Source organism: Oryzias latipes, chromosome 12 (assembly GCF_053564925.1).
Source record: "Oryzias latipes strain Hd-rR chromosome 12, Olatipes_Hd-rR_3.1".
NCBI classification, from domain to species: Eukaryota; Metazoa; Chordata; class Actinopteri; order Beloniformes; family Adrianichthyidae; genus Oryzias; species Oryzias latipes.
This window is the reverse complement of record NC_136248.1, coordinates 5586220-5607052: the sequence shown is the minus strand read 5'-3', so window position 1 is coordinate 5607052 and position 20833 is coordinate 5586220.

The following is a 20833-nucleotide window of genomic DNA, read 5'->3' as shown; positions in this document are numbered from 1 at the left end:
AAGAATGATTGGTGGAGACAGTTGGAAGGGCGGGACTTCTCCTAAAACAGAGCTGAAGCCACGGCTAAATCGCGGTACCACCATTCTTATCAAAATGTCTTTAACAGAATCAAATGCTGGGTTTGGAGGCCTGAGGTTGACTTCCTACAGGATCTGTGGAGGCAAACGTCTCCACTTCTGTCTTTAGTATCAGAACCAGCAGCTAAAATGAGATGAAGCTAATGTTTGTTTCAGAACTGCAGTTTCACAGAATGCAGACTTTTTACAGCAAACTTTAGCTTTTTTGGGAGCCAAAGCTCTGCCAAGATGACTGTTCTGATCAGAAAGTGGACAAACTAACGGCTAGTATCTCCATTAGATTAGAAGATTGAAGACCATTTGACTCAAAAACTAAACTTCCATGTTTCTTTTCTAAGCTGGGCAGTTCCAGATAGGCAAGTTTTAGTTTGGTTGAACAGTTTTATGAACTGTCACAGTGAGTAAAGCTTCATGAATCTGCTCTCTTTTGGACAGATCTGCAGCTTTTGTTCAGCGATAGTTTTCATCTGAAAGAATGTGGTTTTGCAGACGGATGTGTTTGACTGAGCTCTTCATTTCTTCATACTCTGATGGATCCCAGTCGTACCTGCTCCCTCTGCTTTATGTCCACACAGAAAAGCATATGCAAAACCCACCAGAGGGCTTCATCGCTGACTCCAAACCTGACTCAACTGCCGGCATGTGGTGTTTGTGTTCACATTCTCCAGCTCCTCTGCCTCATTCTGGACGTCTTTTCAGGACTTTCAGCTTCACAGCCAAGGAAAAGTAACGCTAGTGTCACTGCAAAGCTCACGAGACCCCTAGAGCAGTGTATTTCAACCAGTGTGCCGCGGTACACTAGTGTGCCGTGGGAGATGGTCAGGTGTGCCGTGGGAAATTGCCCTCATTAACTGATCTAAAAACATTTCCATATCCAGGATATCAGCTTTGTGTTCATCCAAACAGGCCCTGATAAAACACTGAGTAGTTAGAAATATGATAGATCGTAAAATACTTTTTTCTTTCTGTTTATTTGATTCTATTAAAGACACTTTGATAAGAATGGTGGTTCCGCGATTTAGCCGTTGCTTTAGCTGTTTTCTGAAAAGTCCCGCCCCTTTCAACTGTCTCCACCAATCATTCTTAAAGGCTTAATCACACGTCATCAGTCTGATCAATCAGAAGTGGTTAAAGTCTTCACTTCCCTCTTCAGATTCTGCTCATAAAGTCGCTCAGTTCCAACAAAAATACCAGCTAAAGCTCGTCTTTAGCGGTGTAGCTTTCTACAGGATGCGGTGTCAGACCGTGGAACTAGTGAACAAAACAATGAAGCTCAGAGACGCTAGTCTCTCTGCATTTGGCAGCTGTTTGCACTACAGCTCCCACGATGCATTGAGTTAAAGTGACAGCGTCTCAGCGTACAATGAGCCTTCCTTTGTTAAACGTCTTAAGCAACAACGAACACACATCAGACAGTTTTTAAATCTTTTAATTTAACTTTTATTACATCTTTTAGAAAAAACAGCTGCAGCTTCCAGTTTTTTTGCAACAATTATCACAAAAATGCATGTGAGATTGTGGAGGGACTGTAGATCAATACAGACTGAGTTTCTCCTTTTTATTTTATTTTAGGATGCTGGTGTGCCGCGGGATTTTTGTCAAGGTTGAAGTGTGTCGTGGCTCAAAAAAGGTTGAAAACCCCTGTTCTAGAGCACAGCCCCAGACAGGACTGAAGCTTTCCGATGTCTGGAGCAGCCAGCGGCACTCCGAAAGCTAGCCTGACATAGGTGGCACAGCACAACTGCAGCCATTCAAGCAGAAAAGCTGCAATGCAGAGCTGCAAAGTAGTGTCGCAACACAGCTGCAATGCTCAACAGAAAGAAAAAAAGTATTTGGTGATCTTTCATAGTCCTAACTACTCAGTGTTTTATCAGAGCCTGTTTGGATGAACACAGAGCTGATATCCTGGAGATGGTAAATGATTTCAGATCAGTGAATGCGTCATTTCCAAGGCACACCTGACCATCTCCCACGGCACACTGGTTGAAAAACACTGGTTTAGATTATTGTAATGCCCTGCTCTATGGTTTACCCAAAAAGTCTCTTTCAAACTTAAAACTTCCACATAACTCAGCGGCACAAGTTCTGACGAGAACCAGGGGGCAGGAACACATTCCACCCATTTTAAAATCGGTACATTGGCTCCCCGTGCATTTGAGAATTGATTTTAAAATTCTTTGAATGGTTTATAAATGTTTTAATGGTCTTGGGCCTTCTTATATAAATGATATTCTTTCAAACTATGAGGCCTTGTGGACCCTGAAGCCCTCCGGTGTTGGAATTCTTTTTGTCCTTAAGGTGAGGACCAAGACTTATGGTGAGGCTTTGATCCACCATTACGGTCATCGCCTGTGGAACAGCCTGCCGGAGAGCCTCAGCGCCACAGAGACTGTAGAGGTTTTTAACACTAGAACGCCCAGGATTTTTCACTCCCCCTGCAGCGTCCAGAGCACAGCCAAATGGCTGGGTGGCTCGAAATGACTAATTCAACAGCCTTCAATTAGCCACCTTTCATTTGTAAATGCAGCACCAACTACCTGATCATCTGGATGAAGACATGTCCTAGCTAACCACATTCTTTACTCAGATCAGGGTGGGGGAGGTTTTTCTGCTTCAAAAGAGCCTCCAAGCTCTGACAAACTTTGACTGCCAGTTTGTCAACTGAAAAACCAAGATGCCTTATTTTTACTACCCTGAACAGACATTGAAAATTATCCTGGAGCAAGTCAACCCATTTGACTCTGAGGGAGAAGAGATAGTCCTTTAGCTGGACTCAGACTGATATTTCTTTTGATAAGATTTCATGAACATCTTGTTCTCATTTGCTGATTCTAGCAGTTGTCTATCCATTTATTTTCTCTGCCTGCTCATCCTGGTCAGGATCACAGGGGTCTGCTGGAGCACATCCCAGCTAGTCACAAGCAACTGGGGAGGGTACACCCTGGATGGGTCACCAGTCCATTGCAGGGCCACATAGATAAATAACCATGCACACTCACATACACACCTATGAGAAATTTAGTCATTTAATTTAACCACGTTTCTTGGACTGGGGAGGCAAAGGAGGCCTATTTGACATGTTTTGGAATTTATAGTTGCAACTAGAATTCAACAAAAAACAAAAGAAATTAAATTAAACAAGTGAAACAACATATATCTTTACATTGCTGAAGGTTTTCATCGCTCAGATCTAAGAAATCAGATCACAGATGAGGAGATTTCATTGCCATCAGAAAAGAGAGGACGACAGAGAGGAGACACACTGTGCCAACAGGAAAAGCAAAAGATGGCACGATGTGGCATTTAGAAAAGCTTGGGCGGCCTCTCCATAGCACAATTGAATGTTACACTGCTGAAGAAGAGCCAACTGCTTTGGTCAGAAGTACGGTGTCGACTCGCTTACAGAGTTTCCTGTGTTTCCTCACTCTGAACATGCTTCAGACTATTCGGGACTGTGTTGTTCAGCATGAACGTCAGACAGAAGATGACAGCTGGTTCATGGCCCTCCCTGAACTAATGGGGTTCATTGCCATCCTCCTTGTGAGGAGGGGATAAAACTTCCATCCAAGCAAAACGCAAGATGCAAGATGGCTGGCGAAAATGGGAAATCCACTGATGGTCAGAAACCACTTCAAAGATATCATGCGGCATTTACACTTTGATGTCAAGGGCACGCGCATGGAACAAGTTGGGACTGACAGGTTTCCTGCAATCTCCAATGTTTGTGGGTTTGTTGTTGCCAACTGCATTAAACTTTCAACCCAGGCAAAATTCACTGGGAGCTTCCAGAATCAGTAAAAAACCTTGCACAGGTACATGCGGGAGCTGAGAAGGCGTAAAAGGAATACCGTGTTTGGTGACAAGCTCCCATACCTGGCAAAGGGAAACTGGCAATATGCCAGGTGAATGGTCAGTGCAAGAACAATCATGCCAGAGTGCGCTTTGTTGATTGCTACAAGTATACCATGTGGCAAATGCAGAAAGGAGATTTTGGGGCAGTACCAAGTATGCGCAGACAAGTAGTGGGTTGAAGATATGAATTTGACCACATGATTTCTTTGCTTGAACATTTCAGTATTATGTCGGTAAAGAAGTGTCTCTTGTGCATGAACGATAAATCTAAGCCAAAAAAGAAAAACCAAACTGTGGTGACCTCTTACTAGAAATGACAGAGGTGAGGGGAAATAGTGAAAACTTGCGCAGCCACTTGGCTTGTCCTTTTTGCATGCCGAGAGAAAAACCTAATGGCTGTGCTGTTCATGTGTAAACTATGTTGAAGGCTGCTCTTTGGGCATGTAAATTTTAGCTAATCCAGGCACTTGGCTGTCCCTTGGACATTTTAGGTAGAAAAGCCAAATGGCTGCCCTACGGACGTTCTAGTGTTAAGAAGAGGCTCAAGACCCACCTTTTTAATTTCTCTTTTAGTTGATCTAATCTGCTTATTGATTCTAATAGTTTTATTACATATTACTGTATGTATTTAATTTCATTTTATGCATCTAATCTTATTCTCAATTTTATGTCTTTATATTCATCGTATGTCTTCAATTTGAGTATTTTGTCATGATTTTAGCTCCAGTGTTTCTTGTGGGGATCTTTTCTTCCAGGACTTGCCAGCTTGGTTGGTGGTTGTAACCATGGTCCTCACAGCAGAGCCAAGCCTTAAATTTATTTTAGGGTGAAGTGTGGGTTGGGTTTTTATTGTAATATTGTGTTTTTGTTTTTTGTTTGAAATGTAAAAGCACTTCGAGTGCAATGCATGAGAATAAAGTTTGATTGATTGATTGATTGAACAACATTAATTAGGTACGGTGGCTGAGAGGTGCAAGACACGCTTACATTTAAGATACAACAACAAAAAATTCCAGAACAAATGAACAAATACCGAAACACAACAGCAAACAATGAAACAATTTACAGAACCCTGAAACAAAAAATCAAATCCGGATGCAAATGACCAAATACCGAATTACATAAACACAACCCCATTACAAAAAAACAGAAACACAACAATGAAAGCGGAGACATGGGCTCTAACAGAAAGGGACAAAGTATAAAACCAAAGTTCTTAATTATTGTTTTCTGTATGTGGACATTTTAAATACATGAAACAGTCCAAAAGCATTATTTTCTATTGTATTTCTACAATAATAATTTCAACAAAGTTTAGCAAGGTAAAGTTTCGCGTCACATTCAGTAGTAAGGGTAATCCCTTTCTTTTAGCAGCTGCTCGCTTTTGTTCATATTTTCTCCTTCTGCTGTGGTGTTTTGCAAGCTGGACGGAAAGGGATTCCCATAATAACGGAAGTGATGCAAAAACTTTGCCATGCTAAACATTGTTGCAATTTTTATTGTAATTAGTTGTAATGTTTTTGTACTGTCTCATGTATTTAACATGTTCACATAAAAACTAGCAATAAAATACTTTAAAAAATCATATATAATGAGTTTTTTATTACGTCACTTCCGGGATTCAGGACGTTCCTTTACTGTTAGAAGCTGTTTCTCCACTTTCATTGTTGTGCTTGTAACTAGATTGGTTTTGTGATTCGGTATTCGGTCATTTGCACCCGGATTTGCTTTTGTGTTTCATGATTTGCTTTTGTGTTTCAGTATTTGTTCATTTGTTCCGAGAGTGTTTTTAGTGCTTCATGATTCGTTAGTTAGTACTGAGATTTGCTGTAGGTCGTATATTAAAAGTAAATGTGTCTTGCACCTTTAGGCCACCTCAATTATGTCTTTAGACGGTAATGCCGCCCGGATTCTGCACATGCGACAGGTACGGATTGGATGGTGAATGTCTCAGGCAATGGAGAGCAGAGGATACTATACAGGAACATGTGTGCAGAATATAGTATTTTTATTTATTTATTTTATTTCACCTTTATTTAACCAGGATAAAAAACTCATGGAGATTAAAAATCTATTTTGCAAGAGTGTCCTGGACAAGAGGAGGCAGCAAAACAATAACACACAACTCTTATTTACACTCACACTCAATCATAACAGACAGTCTTAAATAAAGCATTTACAGTTTGAAAGCTTTGTCTCATTTTCATTTAAAAGTTTTTTAAAAGAGCACAAGGAGATCAATTCTTTCAATTCAAACTCTTTCTGGAGTTTATTCCAAAACTGTGCTGCAGCAAATCTAAAAGCCTTTTTTCCCATCTCTGTGCGCACTCTGGGCACAGAGAGCAGGAGCATGTCCTTAGAGCGCAGGCTGTAGCTGTTTTCTGTTACCAGTTCAATTAAATGTCCTTCTTTTGTAGTAATTGGGGGCATTTTTTGGAGTTTGGCTTTGCTTTAAGAGAATAGCTGATATTTAGTCTTGTTAGAGTTTTAAACCAGTTTTAAATAATAAAAAGTGTTCTGCAGAGGATTGAAAGCTGATTGGAGCTTTGATATGGCAAGCTCAACTGAGAGTGCTGAAGTGTACAAGATGGTATCATCAGCATAGGTGCAGGTTATCGATGATACCTTTATCAAGGTCTTTACATAGGTGGGGCCCCCCAGGGGTTCCGCCGCCCGCCAAGGCAGCCAACGCGGGTTGCCGCAGGGGGCGTGGAGCAGTAGCCGCCGCTCCCCGCTCGCTGCCGGCTGAACGCACGGGTCCCGTGCCCAGGGCGTCCGGGTTCCAGCGGTCGCACAGACGGAGATGCGGTGAGACGCTCTTCCTCGCCTGCCCTCAGCTCTCGGAGCCCCGGCACTCGACGGCGCGCTCACACACGGCCCAGGGAAAACCAGCGGGCTGCCCCCGGGCAGCTACTTTTGCAGGCTCGGCCGCCACCACCGGACGACCGCGCAGTTCCCCCTCTCCTCCGCCATGGCGCCCGACCGGCTTCAGCTGTTCCCCCGAGGGATGACAAGGAGCCTCTGTGACGGCCGGACGCGGAGGACCGATTGCGGTGGGAGGGTTTGTCTTTCCCTGGCTGTCCGTCGTGTGCCCGCCAGATGCATCGACAACACTTCAAACGCACCTTGCGGCCCCGGGTTCCTCTCCGCTTCCCTTCCACCGCGGGGGGAAGAGGTCGATGAAGAGCGCGGCACAGTGGTGTTCGTCATCAAGGGATTCGGATATGTCATTTATAGCTTTAATGAATATTAAACTTTAAACTTTAATATGGTCTGAAAACCCCAAGTCAGAGTGTCAAACAGCTCCAAAAGTGGTACAGAATGAGAGAGCAAAGATCCTGTGGGACTTCCAGATACAGACAGGATGGTAATGGTGAACCAAACTGACATTGCAGTGGATAATGAACAGAGGAAAGCCGTTGTGGAGGATGTGGTCGTACCAAGTGATGGAATCATAAGAAGGAACATGAGAAACTAGAGAAATACCAGGGGGTTCCCCAGGGGGACTTCATCCACTCCCTGTGCCTTGCCGTGTGTATATATGCCGGTACATATTGTATATATGTATGTACACACATATATGTACTTGTGTACATACCTATACATATATGTACACACACGATGAGTTAATGTGTCTGTACACACATGTATGTACACACACACACACACACACACACACACACATTAACTCATTTCTGTGAATCACATGTTCAGTTTAATTTCTTCTCTCACACAACCCTCTGCATTTATCCGGACTTGGGACCGGCACAAGTGGGCACTGGATTGTTCCCCCTTGTGGTTGCATTACACATTCATTCCATCATTCGATCATTCATTCATTCATTCCTTTATTTACAAAGACTACCAACCACACACACCCTGTTTTTTTTTTTTTTTTTTTTTTTTTTTATAAAACCCCACTAACATTAAACAAAAATGTTTTTTTCACTTTTTTATTTTTTTACAAAACACTTTCATTCCATCATTCATTTCTTTATTTACTCATTCATTCATTGACACTGTAGTTTTTTCCAACCAATCACAGGGACACACAAAGACTAACAACCGCACACACACTGTTTTTTTTTTTTGTTTTTTAGAAAACCCCACAAATATTAAACTAAAACTTGTTTTTCAACATTTCTTTTTCAATTTTTTTTATCTTTTAACCAAACACAACAACATTGATGTATGAATAATACATTTTTTGGGTGAAATAAAGGCACCATTAGAAACTCCACAAACATTAAATAAAACTTTTTTTTTTTTACATTTTCATCTTTAAACAAAACACAACAACATTTATGAATAACATTGAAATAAATAATACATTTTTTTAAGGGTGAACCTGAGCACCAGGAGAAAACCCAAACATATTAAACACAAATAACAAAAAAAAGGGTTTGCTCTTCATCTCTTAACAATAAAAATAATACAAATGATGAAGATTTTTTTTAAGGGGGAACCTGAGCACCAGGAGAAAACCCAAGTTTGTTTTGGCTAAAATTTAGATTTCCAGTCTATTTTTATACTGGGGTTTGCTTGCTGGTGTGAGAGCCTTTTTAAATCTTCTCCACACAGAAATCCTCTGACCATCAGAAGACTCATCTTCCTCTTCATCTGGCATGACTCTCTGGTCATCTGAAGTTTCTTCCTCATCATCTGACGTTTCGTCCTCATCATCTGACGTTTCGTCCTCATCATCTGAAGTTTCGTCCTCATCATCTGAAGCTTCATCTTCAACTGACGTTTCCTCTTCAGTCAGTCCAGAATCAGTAGACAGAGAGGTGAGCGAGTCACTGTCTTGATCATCCACAGATGGACTTTCAGGCAGATGTTCAACTGCCTCTGCAGTGTCTGTCAATCTTTCATCTGGGATGACCACAGGAGTGTTGCTCTTGTACTTGCGCCATCTTGCAGGTGTGAGAGCCTTCTTGAATCTCCTCCACAGGGAGATTTTTTCTTTTTTGGGTGGCTCTGGTTGACTGGAAGCGTCTGCTTCTTCTCTCAGAAGTTCAGACACAACTGATTCCTCTGTTTCAGGGTCATTCTTACTGATAAAGGTCCATGGCAGTCCTAAGGCAGTTTTGTCTGTTGTCTCCTCAAGTTTGGCCTTGACTGCACTCCTTCGTTTGGCCAGACGAGTCCTTACAAGGACTGGTTTACAGATCCTCTGTTTTTTGATGGGAGGACATTCTGTTGTGTCCATCTCCATAGGTCTCCTGCGCTTTCTGGAAGGTTCTGCAGTCACTGATTGTTCAGAAGCAAACGCTTGGTCTGAAACTTGGACTTGGACTGGAGCCTGGTCCAAGTTTCGGTCGGTTTCCTCTGAGTTTATTTGATCCAGACTGATGTTTTCTGGAGTTTTTTGGTCAGCCAGAGGTGTGCTGACTGGTTCGCAGGTTTCCAGTTCCTCCGGGGCAGGAATTTTCTTTCCCTTCTTATTTTTACGCTTCTTGCGCTTCTTGGAAGGTTCTGGAACTGCTTGTGGGTCTGAAACTGTAACATCCAATGATGCATCTACTGTCACATTCTCAGATCTTTGTGGTTGTGGGACACTCTCTTCAAGCAAACCCTCGGTTGGGCCAGCACACTCCACAGGTTGGACAGATGCTTGCAGTGTTGTCATTTCCTCAGAAAGCTCCTCAGCAACATTTTCCCTAGATTCTGTGACAGTCTCTTGGGGAAAGCAGTCTGCTGCTGGTGAGTCGGTTCCCTCTGTGTTTATTTGATCCTGACTGATGTTTTCTGGAGTTTTTTTGTCAGCCAGAAGTGCGCTGACTGGTTCGCAGGTTTCCAGTTCCTCCGGGGCAGGAATTTTCTTTCCCTTCTTATTCTTACGCTTCTTGCGCTTCTTGGAAGGTTCTGGAACTGCTTGTGGGTCTGAAACTGTAACATCCAATGATGCATCTTTTGTCACATTCTCAGATCTTTCCGGTTGTGGGACACTCTCTTCAAGCAAACCCTCGGTTTGGCCAACACACTCCACAGGTTGGACAGATGCTTGCAGTGTTGTCATTTCCTCAGAAAGCTCTGCCACCTGGGACTCAAGTTGGTTTGCCAGTGTCATCTCCAACTGCAATTTTGTACACAGTTGATGCTTGAAGCTGGCCTGTTCCTCCAGATCCTGCTTGACTTTTTGGGCTTTTGCCTTCATCAACCGTTTGCAATGTTGGAGTTCTTTTTCACGTCTTTGTCTGAGTCTGCGTTTTTCTTCTAAGGCCACTTCCATGTCTTGCAGCAACTCCCAGTGCAGGACACAGCTCTCCTCAGTGGCAATTCTTCTCTGTTTCAGTTCAGATAACTGCTCATTCCTGTTGTACAGTTTATTCAGTAAAAGGTCCCGTTCTCGGATCAGAGCAGACAAATCCTTTTTGACAGACGGGCCTTTTGGTTTTTCCTCATCAGACATTTTCTGAACTTGTGGAACCGCTGGAGGTTTGGTTTCAGATGCCACAGGTTTAGTCGTTTTGCCGTTTTTCTTCATGTCTCTGAGGTGTAAGTCGGTGAAAATGTAAATGTGAGAACCGATTCAAAACCAACGTGTGTGAAATCTCTTGAGATCTTTGAGTCTCTGTTGAGTTCTGAAACAGGACTCTTGACTCATATTTAGGAACTTTTTGGCCACTGCTCAGTGATGTCATTTGATGTAATGACATCATCATCACCGATGATGTCATTTGACGTCATTGTGCCGTTCAATGCGGATGAAAGAGCTGACTCCTACTGAGGAGAACCAAAGCATTTAGCCAATCACGTGTGAGCACAGCCGAGGATCATGCCATTACTTGAGAATGGGAAGGGGGATGGTGACCGAAGTGGTACAGTCCAGGTAAACACGTGAAGAGTCGGATTGAAAAGCACGCGTGTGGGGAAACAGCAGCTTCCAGAAGCATTTTACTGATTTTGGAGACGGACACGCTGAGCGGGATTTCTGAAATGAAAACCAATCTTCTGGAAATATTTTGGAACCGCCCATCCATCCATGCGGCTGCAGGAGAGAAGAGAGGCGAAATGCAGCCATGCAGGTTTCCTGAAAACTGCAGGTAGACTACGTTCTTCCACGACACAAACTGGTCTCTTCCAGACCTTAAACGTCTATTTTAGAAGCCACAACCAAAGAACCTTTCTGTTTTTAAAGGTTTCTGTCAGTTTGTCAATTCTAAAGTCAAGTAAGAACAAAGACTTTAATGGAAAAAGTCAGAAACTTTTGCTTGTTAATCAGAAGATGAAACTAAAACAATTCAGTGTTTAAACCAGAAGAGAGAAGCATTTAGCTTCATGCAGGTGACCTGAAGTTCTTATGAATAATTATTTTTAAGCTAAATAACACAAGCAAAGCTTTTGGGAGCCTCTTTATGAGTCTTCTTTCAAATCGTTGAATGAGGAGCAGACGAAAAATTGCCGTTTGAAAACCTTTTAGATAATAATTATACTTTAAACAGGATTTTCGTTTAAATAGGATTTTCTTTGAATAGTTTTCATAAGTCTTGTTCTGTTTCTGACTAGAAGTATCAGACAAAGGGTCAAAAGCTTTCACTTTTGGTCTGCAGCCCTCTACTACATCAATTTGCTTAACTGACTTATTTTATGGTACAAGCAAAGAAGAAGTGTTTAAATGGTTCTTTTTTTCCTTGTTTAATAAAAAGTAAAATTTTGCGTCACTGAAATGAGAACAAAAGTCAGATTGGAAATAAAATGTTCCCAAACTGCAAACAAAAAACATGAACATTTTGTTCGGAATTTAAAAAAATTTGATTTCCAAACTGAATTTTCTTCTCCTTTTAGTGGGACAAATAATAATTCATACATTTTGCACTACAGTTTATGTCTTTACCTAATATTACCGAAGTAACTATGACAGAACCAGATTACTATGAAGAAAAGTAGTGTAAGGCAATTTCAATACAGTTATTAGCAATATGTATATACACATTAACAGTATTATGCAAGTTACCTTTAAACCGTAATGCATTACAGAATTCTTATTTGAAAGTAATCCTGGATAAGTAGATGAAGATGGATGGATGGATGGATGGATGGATGGATGGATGGATGGATGGATGGATGGATGGATGGATGGATGGATGGATGGATGGATGGATGGATGATGGATGGTTGGATGGATGATGGATGGATGGATGATGGATGGATGGATGGATGGATGGATGGATGGATTCACTCAGCCACACCTTCTATCACTTGAGCTGTAAAATGGGTTAGTGGAGGAAAAATTACAACATTTGAACGATCTTTATTCTGAAAAAAGTGGAAATGGATAAGGGATAAGCGCAAGGACAGAAGAAAAGATGGAAAAACGGGCCACGACTTCAAGACAAAATAAAAAATAATAACAGCAGGCTACCAGGAGTCCTGGGGCCTGTTTCAGAAAGGAGGTTAAGTGTAAACTCTGAGTGGGTTAACCCTGAAATCAGGGAAAACCTGGGTTTCCCGTTTCAGAATGGGAGGTTTGTTAAACCAGAGTAAACAGAGTAAGTCAAACCCGTTTCTGAAAGAGAGGTAACTTATACTCAGAGTCAGTGTCCATGGTTACTTACGCTGTGAACCTAACCTGGTCGGGAGCAGGTTTTATCCTCTAAACTCAAGGTTTCTGCCGGTCCCCTCCCTTTTTTAAAGATGAAGCGGTATTTTTCGCTTTAACCTTCATCGCCCACATTTCCGTCACACAGAGACAAGCTAAGTGACAAGAATGGCTTGTCCTTTTCTGGAGGACCCAATAGACGAGGAGGCTGCATTAATTCGTAGAGAATTACATTTACGTCGTGCGAAGATTTTGAGACCTAGACTCGATTTTTTGTCATTTCCCCATATGTTTTTGTTTGAGCGTTACCGTTTTTCGTTGCAGTCAATTACATATATACAATGAAAACCACATTAGATATGTATTGCTATGTAGATGTTTCATATGTCAAATATTGTCAACAAAGCCTACATCCATGACATGCTCAAATTTGACCTGATTGAATTATGTTTTTATACTTTATTTTTAGCAGCTGCCATGTTCTTTTAATTCCTGCAGGATTGCATCTACATGAAAATGAAATCAGGGACATTGAATTAGATTAATGTAACAATTACTTTTTGGAAACACAATTTGCTAGCACTGCTTACTTTCTTAATCCCATATAAACCTATACCACTTGATCAATACAAGGGTAGACAAAAGTTCAAAAAAAAAAAAAAGTAAAAAAAAAAACACAATTGCATGTATTAATATAAAACTGACCAACGTTTGCAAGAGGGGAAGGTTGACAAAAAAGTCCTCTAAACATTACCGACGTTAAATGCATTTTCCCCCAGATTGGTTCTGTACACTATGCAGCATTTCATGCAATTACACCAGGAATAACACTTCAAAAGTACACCTCCCCCTGCAAAAGAGTGCAGACGCTTTTTCCCCTGCTCCTGCCGCTTCCTGCTTTATTTGCTTTTTAATCATTTAATTAATCATTTTTAATTATTTTACCTCATCCACAACTCCTGGAATATCAGACTGGTCATCCTTTTTTGTGACTTCCACCTATACAAATCAATATTTTTACGTCTGACAAGCCAGCGACATGTCCGGAGGAGGAAGAAAAACAAACTCCCACTGTGAACGCTGTCGGATCTACCAACAAGAAATAAAAGAGCTACAAACACGGATATTTACTTTGGAAACTGAAAATGGACTTCACAAGACCCTTCCAGTGACATCGGGTGGTAAGAAGCCCACTCTTACTACAAACGAGAAGAATAACAGTGACATAGACCTGAGTGATGTTGTGTCTTTTCCGAAACTTTGTGCGGAGGAACTCTGTGTTAAGCCAAAGCGAAAAGATGACAAAACATCCGAAATAAAGCTCACAAACAGATTTTTACCCCTAACACAATGTGATATTGAAGAACACAGTGAAATTGGACCACAGAATAGGAGTCATAATGTTGGAAACAAAGAACACGCAGAAAGAAAATCTGTGCCAAACGTCAAGGTCAGAGATACGCTGCTGCTTGGAGATGGCGCTATCAGTGGAGTCAGCCACAGAAGAATGCAAACTTTATGTTGCCCAAGTTCTACTGTTCCAGTGATTACAGGACTCTTATCTAAAGTCTTGTACCAAGGAGTTAAACGAATAATCATCCATGTAGGTGCTGTCGATATCAAAAAAGAACAATCTGAACGTCTGAAAAAAGACTTCATCAAGTTATTTGAAGAGATCGACAAAGTAGAGGTTGAAGCATTCATCAGTGGACCTCTTCCTAACATCGATGGGGTGTCACTCAAGTTCAGCCGTCTGTTTCAGCTGAACAATTGGCTCTCCAGAGAGTGTGCTTCCAGAAGATTCCATTACATTGAGAACTTCAATACATTCTGGAAACGAAAGGACCTATTCATGGGAAGAGGCCCACACCTGAACAGAGGTGGAGCAAGAGAGTTAGTAAAGAACCTCCTCCACGCTCTGGGGCATAGAGGCCAAGGCCCTGAAAAGGCAGTAAGGAAGGACCGAGCCAGTGTCCCAGGAACCACAGCACAACGGCAACAACAACTACCTCCACTACCACCACCGGTCAAAGACTTGGATCCGGCAGCACCAGCACCACAACCACCTCCATCTAAGGACTCAGCTGCACCAGCATCACAACAACCACCGCCAGCTAAGGACCCAATCGCAGAACCACAACAACAACCACCAGATTTGGCCCCAGAAATACCACCATCTGACCAGCTCTGGGCGCCCCCTGCTACATCTACTCCCAGTGAAGACTCACTTTCCTTTTCATCCCCCCCACTTTCACCCATGGCCCTACCTAGCCATTTTGATAGCCTGATTAAGTCAGGAATTAAGATGGCTCCCCTAACACCTGTGAGCCTCACACCACACAGGAGCTCTCCTACCCCTCCAGCGCCCCCTCCACATCCTTCACCCAAAGTCCCTCCAACACGTCCTTCATCCAAAGCCCCTCCAACACGCCCCCTCCGTCGTTCACCCAAATCCCGTCCAGCTCCCGCTCCTCCTGGTCCATCACCCAAACTACCCTCAACTCGACCTCCCCTGCGCGCCTCTAGACGTGCTATCCCCCAGAGCTAGGATGAAACGGGCCCCCAGTGTCCTAGGAAAGGTTATGTCAAACTGGGGCCCTGTGATGAACAGCTTCCTTCTGGTGCTATACCTGTAGTTGCACCACGTAGAATGCAAAAAAGGGCAGTTAGACTGTCCAATCACAGAAATCTAGTTGATATCCCTTGCAAGGTTTTGACCAGTCCCAAGGAAACTAATCTTAAACTTGCTGCACTCAATGTCAGATCTTTATGCAACAAATCATTTTTAATCAATAATCTTATCTCTTCTTTTAATCTTGATTTTATGTTTTTAACTGAAACATGGCTTGACAAAAACACAGGAAACATAGTTCTAGTTGAATCAACTCCCCCAAACTACAAACATGAATCGGAAATACGAGAAAATAAAAAGGGTGGAGGCGTTTCTGCACTGTTTAGAGATAATATTGCAACCCGCAGACTATCATTTGGTGTGTTTTCATCATTTGAGTATGTGTCCTTTAAGATTGAGTTAAAACAAACTCCTCCCTTACTCTGCATAGTTATGTACAAACCTCCTCAGCACAGCCAAAGTTTCATTGATGATTTCACTGAAATGCTCTCAGTTGTGTGCACAGACTTTGATGGTCTAGTCATTACAGGTGATTTTAATGTTCATGTTGACAATGTCAATGACAAAAATGCAAAAGAGCTCAATGCTGTCCTTGAAACCTTTGATCTAATTCAGCATGTGAGTTGCCCCACCCACAGCAGAGGGCACACTCTGGACCTGCTCATCACAAAGGGGGTTAATATTCACAATGTCAGTGTGGTTGATGTCGCCCTCTCTGATCATTTCTGTGTATTCTTTGACCTGTCTGTTTCTCCCAAACCACCGCCTGGCCCTGCAGTTGTCCAAAGGAGACAAATAAATGAGAGCACTAGGGCACAGTTTGTAGAAATGGTAGACCTTGAAAACGCCTCTGGTGCCAATGTTGATGAAATGCTGAATTCTGTTACTTCTAGCATCTTGAATGTTCTGGATGCCATTGCCCCTATGAAGGTTAAATTGAGAAAACATAGACAGAAAGCTCCCTGGAGGAACGATGATCTAGTCAGGGCACAGAAACAACAGTGCCGCAGAGCTGAACGACAGTGGCGCAAGTCAAAACTCCAGGTTCATTATGAAATGTATAAGGGGGAGTTGTACGCTTACAACCAGATCTTATGCAGAACAAGGGAAAGGTACTTCTCTGAAATCATTGGAAGTTGCAGCAGCAACTCTCGTGTCCTGTTCACAACAGTTAACAGATTAACTAACCCTCCAACCCAGCTACCAATAGAACTAGTTTGCACACCTAAATGTAATGAGTTTGCTGTATTTTTTAATGACAAGGTTCAGGGCATTAAAAAAGCCATCAACTCCACAACACATATAACTATCGAACGGCCACCTACTCACTCTAAGCTGACTCACTTTGTACCTGTCACTGACCAAACTGTCCAAGAGACCATCACCCGTCTGAGCTCGTCTACATGCTGCCTTGATGTGTTACCCACTAGATTTCTAAAGTCTGTCCTGAACAGTGTGTTGCCATCAATTACTCAAATAGTTAACATGTCTCTTCAATCTGGAATATTTCCAGAGGCCTTAAAAACTGCAGTCATTAAACCTCTCTTGAAGAAGAGCGGTCTTGATCCCACTGTACTGAATAATTACAGACCTATCTGTAATCTGCCATTTTTAGGAAAAGTCCTTGAAAAAGTTGTCTACCAACAGCTCACTGATTTTCTCTTATTAAACAATTCATTTGATGTTTTCCAGTCAGGTTTTAGACCCCATCATAGCACAGAAACTGCTCTTATCAAGGTAACCAACGACATCCGCCTGAACACTGATGATGGCAAAGTCTCTGTCTTAATCCTGCTAGACCTGAGTGCTGCCTTTGATACTGTTGATCATGGGATCCTTTTGCACAGACTCCAAGACTGGGTTGGCATCTCTGGATCTGCCCTAAGTTGGCTCAAGTCTTATCTAGAAGACAGGAAATATTTTGTTGAAATTGGGAGTTGTGTCTCAGACTACATGGCCTTGACTAGTGGTGTGCCCCAGGGATCGATCCTGGGACCCCTTCTGTTCAACCTCTACATGCTACCACTAGGGCAGTTAATACGCAGTAATAACATATCTTATCACAACTATGCAGATGATACTCAGATCTATGTGTCACTGACAACAGGTGAATATGGGCCGGTGGATTCACTCAGCCACTGCCTCCAACAGATCAGTGCGTGGATGCAGAGCAACTTTCTACAGCTAAACTCAAACAAGACCGAAGTTATTATTTTTGGCCCACAGAAACAAAGAGAAAGAGTCAGTAGCTACCTTCATTCTCTGTCTCTTAAACCCTCAAATCAAGTCAGAAACCTAGGGGTAATCATGGACTCTGACCTGAACTTTAACAGCCATATCAAGTCAGTAACATCAGCGGCATTTTACCATCTGAAAAACATTGTCAAAATCAAAAACATAGTGTCAAAACCAGACCTGGAGATACTTATTCATGCATTTGTCTCCAGCAGGTTAGACTACTGTAACGGCCTGCTCACCGGCCTCTCCAAACGAGCTGTAAAACAGCTTCAGTACATCCAGAATGCTGCTGCTCGAGTCCTGACCAGAACCAGGAAGTATGATCACATTAGTCCTGTGCTCAGGTCTTTGCACTGGCTCCCTGTACCTCAAAGAATAGACTTCAAAGCAGCTCTGCTTGTGTACAAGTCTCTCCATGGCCGAGCACCAAAGTACATCTCTGACATGTTAGTGCCATATGAACCATCTCGTACTCTGAGGACCTCAGGGGCCGGCCTCCTGTTGATTCCCAGAGTCAGAACTAAACAAGGGGAATCAGCGTTTCAATATTCTGCAGCTAAAATCTGGAACAGCCTCCCTGAAGGCGTAAGACAGGCCTCTTCTGTGTTCATGTTCAAATCTAGACTTAAAACATTTCTGTTTAGCCGTGTATATGACTGAAAGGTCCTATCTGCACTTTTCTTTCCTTTCCTTCCTTTATTTTTAAATCATTTTTCAAATTTTTTCTTTTCTTTTAAAGTAAATTTTACGTTGATTTCAATGATGTATTGTGATTTTAATGCATTTTTCTGTTTTGTGAAGCACCTTGAATTACTTTGTGTACGAATTGTGCTATACAAATAAACTTGCCTTGCCTTGCCTTGCCTAAATATCGCCATTTTTTATTTCACACCTTACGCTATTTAAAAAGTTATTACAGCCAATATTTTATAACAATGATTTAAATGCAAACTTACGCATTAACTTGAGCAGCTATGTTTTCCCACGCTAACTGTCTCTGTTTTGCAGATGCAGCGGTGTTGCTTTTCTTCTGGAATCTGTGCTCATATTCACTGTAACTCTGCAGCAGCACCTCAAGTTCAGCTGGCGAAAAATATGCAGACCTCTTATTTTCCACGGTTGCCATGGTGACTCGTGATATCTGCGCTCCATTGATAATGGCTTCTTATAGTCGCGGTGCGCACGCTTACCTCCGAATCAGTCCACTCAGAATTGATTAACCTAACTCCGATCAGCTTCTCTGAAACAGAAAACTCAGAGTTGTTAATCTCTCGATTGACCAACTCAGAGTTCAAGTTTAACCTCAGACTTGGTTGAACCTCCTTTCTGAAACAGGCCCCTGCTTTTAATATGGATTTGTTGCAACAGGTGATTTCCCACACGGAGCCTGTTTACATAGTACACTCAACATTGATTGGCAGAATATGTTACAAGAGATTGAGACAGGATTTGATCATCTTAAAAACATTGCCAGAGTCCGTCCATTCCTCTCTCCTGCCACCACAGAGATGCTGATGCATGCTTTTATTTTTAGTTGTTTAGATCAATGTTTTTTTAACTTTTTCTGAGCCAAGGCACTTTGTCCTTGACAAAAATCCCACGGCACACCAAGATAAATTTGGATAAATTTCTAAAAAATATATTTTTTCAATGTTAGTGCAAAGGCAACTGTATTTTTTGAACAATCATATGATCACATCATATGTTTGATAAATTTTACACCAAAAGACTAACTTTAAATTTATATTTTCTGTAGCTACACAAAAAGTGAACATGTTGAAGTTTTCTTAGTTTTTCTTTTGTCTTAATCAAAGATGAAGTCTTTGAAAACTTTAACATAATGTTTCATTTCTTTTTAGAAGATTAAATTGTTTCAGTTTAGTTTAATTGTGTCTGTTGGCCACTTCACCTTAATCCTGTATCTTAAATGTCATTATGACTTCTTCTTAAGTTTAACATGTAAAATAATTCAGACGTTATTAGAAAAATATTTCAGTTAGAAAGATGACTTGGACCAAACTCTGGGATGTTTGGCTGTTAATAAACACAAACCTTGAAGGAGAACTAAACAGTTGACCTCCGATTTCATCAAGAAGATTTAAAAACTGTTTGATGTGTGTTTGTTGTGGTTTTTAAGATGTTTAACAGGGAAGACTCATTGTAGCGCAGAGTGGCTTTCACTTTAACACAATGCATCATGGGAGATGTAGTGGCAGACAGACTCTCTTCTCTGAGCTTCATTGTTTTGTTCACTTGTTCCACGGTCTGACACCGGATTCTGTGGAAAGCTACACCGCTAAAGACGAGCTTTAGCTGGTATTTTTGTTGGAAATGAGAGACTTTATGAGCAGAATCGAAACAAGGAAGTGAAAACTTTAACCACTTCTGATTGGTCAGACTGATGACATGTGATTAAGCCTCCAAGAATGATTGGTGGAGACAATTGGAAGGGCGGGACTTTTCCTAAAACAGAGCTGAAGCTGCGGCTAAATCGCGGTACCACCATTCTTATCAAAATGTCTTTAATAGAATCAAATAAACACAAAGAAAAAAAGTATTTTGTGATCTTTCATATTCCCAACTACTCAGTGTTTTATCAGGGCCTGTTTGGATGAACAACCTGGAGGAGGTAAATGATTATAGATCAGTGAATGGGTAATTTCCACAGCACACCTGACCATCTGTCGCGGCACACTGGTTGAAAAACACTGGTTTACATTCTCGTAATGCCCTGCTCTCTGGTTTACCCAAAAAGTCTCTTTCAAACTTACAACTTCTACAGAACTCAGCTGCACAAGTTCTGATGAACTAGGGGGCGGGAACACATTCCACCCATTTAAAAATCGCTGTATTGGCTCCCTGTGCGTTTGAGAATTGATTTTAAGATTCTGTTAATGGTTTATATATGTGATGTAAATGATATTCTTTCAAACTATGAGCCCTTGTGGACCCTGAGGTCCTCCGGTGTTGGAATTCTTGTTGTCCTTAAGGTGAGGACCAAGACTTATGGTGAGGCTTTGATCCACCATTACAGTCCTCGCCTGTGGAACAGCCTGCCGGAGAACCTCAGTGCCACAGAGACTGTAGAGGTTTTTAAGAAGAGGCTCAAGACCCACCTTTTTAATTTTTCTTTTAGTTGATCTAATCTGCTTATTGATTCTAATAGTTTTAGTACATATTACTGTATGTACTTAATTTCATTTTATGCATCTAATCTTATTCTCAATTTTATGTCTTTATATTCATCGTATGTCTTCAATTTGAGTATTTTGTCATGATATTAGCTCCAGTGTTTCTTGTGGGGATCTTTTCTGCCAGGAATTGCCAGCTTGGTTGGTGGTTGTTACTGCGGTTGTCGCCCTTGCTGGGGCAGCTGGAGTTTAACTTTGGAGCCTCACGGCTGTGAATTGGACCCCTTGTTGTCCCGGTCTGGTTGGACACTGTGGCGATGTTCCTACAGCAGAGCTGACTACTGGTATGAAGAGATTCCC